This window comes from Rattus norvegicus, chromosome X (assembly GCF_036323735.1).
Source record: "Rattus norvegicus strain BN/NHsdMcwi chromosome X, GRCr8, whole genome shotgun sequence".
NCBI lineage: Eukaryota > Metazoa > Chordata > Mammalia > Rodentia > Muridae > Rattus > Rattus norvegicus.
Genome location: NC_086039.1, coordinates 77,798,587 through 77,802,136, shown reverse-complemented (window position 1 = coordinate 77,802,136; position 3,550 = coordinate 77,798,587).

Below are 3,550 nucleotides of genomic sequence, written 5' to 3'. Positions count from 1 at the left end.
ATAGATAGGACCAGAAAAGAAATTCCTCCTGTCACATAATAGTCAAAACACCAAATGCACTGCACAAAGAAAGAATATTAAAAACAGTAAGGGAAAAAGGTCAAGTAATATATAAAGATAAACCTATAAGAATTAAACCAGATTTCTTAACAGAGAATATGAAAGCTAGAACATCCTGGGCAGATGTCATACAGACCCTAAGGGAACACAAATGCCAGCCCAGGCTACCATATCCAACAAAACTTTCCATTATCATAGATGGAGAAACCAACATATTCTATGAGAAAAAACAAATTTACATGATACATTTCCACAAATCCAGCCCTACAAAGTATAATAGATGGAAAACTCCAACACAAGGAGGGAAGCTATATCCTAGAAAAAGTAGGAAAGTAATCTTCTTTCAATTAATCCAAAAGTTAGCCACACAAACATAATTCCACATCTAACAACAAAAATAACAGGAAACAACAATCTTTGGTCCTTAATATCTTTCAACATCAATGGACTCAATTCCACGATAAAAATATATAGACTAACAGACTGGATACATAAACAGGACCCAACATTTTGTTGCATACAGAGACAAAGACAGACACTTTCTCAGAGTAAAATGTTGGGAAAAAAGTATCCAAGCAAATATTCCCAAGACACAAGCTAGAGTAACCATTCTAATATAAAATAAAATTGACTTTCAATAAAAATATCATAAAAGCTAAGGCAGGAACTTCATACACTTCAAAGGAGAAATCCACCAAGTGGAACTCTGAATCCTGAATATCTATGCTACAAATGCAAAGGCATCCACATTCATAAAAGAAACTTTACTAAAGCTCAAAGACACATTGCACCTCACACAATAATAATGGGAAATTTCAACACCCCACTCTCAGCAATGGTCAGATCATGAAAACAGAAACTAAACAGAGACACATAGAAATTAACAGAGTTTATAAACCAAATGGATTTAACAGATATCTGTAGAACATTTCATCCTAAAACAAGAGAATATACCTTCCTTTCAGCACCTCATGGTACTTTCCCCAAAATTCACCACATAATTGGTCACCAAACAGACCTCAACAGATTTGAGAAGATTGAAATAATCCCATATGTCCTATCAGATCACCATAAACTACAGCTGGCCTTCAATGACAATAAAAAAAATAGAGAAAGCCCACATACACAAGGAAGCTGAACAACACTGTACTAAATGATACCTTGGTCAAGGAAGAAATAAAGAGAGAGATTAAAGACTTTTTTAGAATTTAATGAAAATGAAGGCATAACTCATGGGACACAGTGAGAGCACTGCTAAGAGGAAAACTCATAGTTATGAGTGCCTCAAAAATGCAACTGGAGAGAGCATAAATTAGCATATGCCTGAAAAGCTCTAGAACAAACAGAAGCAAATACACTGAAGAGGAGTAGCCTAGCAGGAAATAATCAAACTCAAGCCTGAAATCAACCAAGTGAAAACAAAAAGAACTATACAAAGAATCAAGAAAACCAGGAGCTGGTTATTTGAGAAAAGCAACAAGATAGATAAACCCTTTGCCAGACTAACTAGAGGGCATAGAGACAGTATCCAAATTAACAAAAATAGAAATGAAAAGACATTATCTAAATTAACAAAATCAGAAATGAAAAGGGAGACATAACAACATAAACTGAGGAAACCCAAAAACATCATCCAATCACACTACAAAAGCCTATGCTCAACAAAACTGGAAAATCTGGATGAAATGGACAATTTTTTAGACATGTATCAGGTACCAAAGTTAAATCAGGATCAGAAAAATCATCTATGCAGTTCCATAACTCCTAAAGAAATAGAAGTAGTCATGGAAAGTCTCCCACTCAAAAAATGCCCAGGATCAGATAAGTCTAGTGCAGAATTCTATTAGACCTTCATAGAAGACCTCATACCTATACTGTCCAAAGTATCTTACAAAATAGTAACGGAAAGATCACTACTGATTTCCTTCTATGAAGCCATAAGCATGCTTAAACTTAAACCACACAAAGATGCAATGAAGCAAGAGAACTTCAGACCAATCTCCTATATGAATATGATACAAAAATTCTCAATAAGATTCTTGCAAACCAAATTCAAAAACACATCAAAATGATCATCCATCACGATCCAGTAGATTTCATCCCAGGCATGCAGGGAAGGTTCAAAATAAAGAAATACATCAACATAATTCACTATATAAATAAACTCAAAGGAAAAAAAACACATGATCATCTCAATAAATGCTGAGAAAACATTTGACAAAATTGAATACCTTCATGATAAATGTCTTGGAAAGATCAGGAATTCAAAGCCCATACCTAAACATAGTAAAAGCCATATACAGCAAACCAGTAGCCAACATCAAGCTAAGTGGAGAGAAATGGAAGCAATCCCACTAAAATCAGGGACTAGACAAGGCCGCCCACTCTCTCCCTACCTATTTAATATAGGACTTGAAGTCCTAGCCAGAGCAATTAGACAACAAAAGGAGGTCAAAGGTATACAAATTGGAAAACAAAAAGTTAAAGTATCACTTTTTGCAGATGATGTGATAACACACTTAAGCGACCTAAAAATTCCACCAGAAAGCTCCTACAACTGAGAAACAACTTCAGCAAAGTGACTGGGTATAAAATTAACTCAAACAAATCAGTAGTCTTCCTCTACTCAAAGGATAAGCAAGCTGAGAAAGAAATTAGGGAAATGACACCATTCACAATAGTCACAAATAACATAAAATACCTCGGTGTGGCTCTAACCAAGCAAGTGAAAGATCTGTATGCCAAGAACTTCAAGTCTCTGAAGGAAGAAATTGGAGAAGATCTCAGAAGATGGAAAGATCTCCCAGACTCATAGATTGGCAGGATTAATGTAGTAAAAATGGTCATCTTGCCAAAAGGAATCTACAGATTCAATGCAATCCCCATCGAAATCCCAAGTCAATTCTTCACAGAGTTAGACATAGCAATTTGAAAATTCATTTGGAATAACAAAAAACCCAAGATTGCCAAAACTATCCTCAAGAATAAAAGAACTTCTGGGGGAATCATTATCCCTAACCTCCAACTATATTACAGAGCAATAGTGATAAAAATTGCATGGTATTGGTACAGAGACAGGCAAGTAGATCACTGGAATAGAATTGAAGACCCAGACATGAACCCACACACCTATGGTCACTTGAACTTTGGCAGACTGGCTAAAACCATCCAGTGTGGAAAAAAAAACAGCATTTTGAACAAATAGTGATGGTTCAACTGGAGGTCAGCATGTAGAAGAATGCAAATTTATCCATTCTTATCACTTTGTACACAGATTAAGTCCAAGTGGATCTTGGAACTCCACATAAATCCAGACACACTCAAACTAACAGACAAGAAAGTGGGAAAAAGCCTCAAACACATGGGCACAGGGGAAAATTTCCATAACAGAATACCAATAGCTTATGTTCTAAGATCAAGAATCAACAAATAGGGCCTTATAAAATTGCAAAGTTTCTGTAAGGCAAAGGACACTGTCATTAGTACAAAA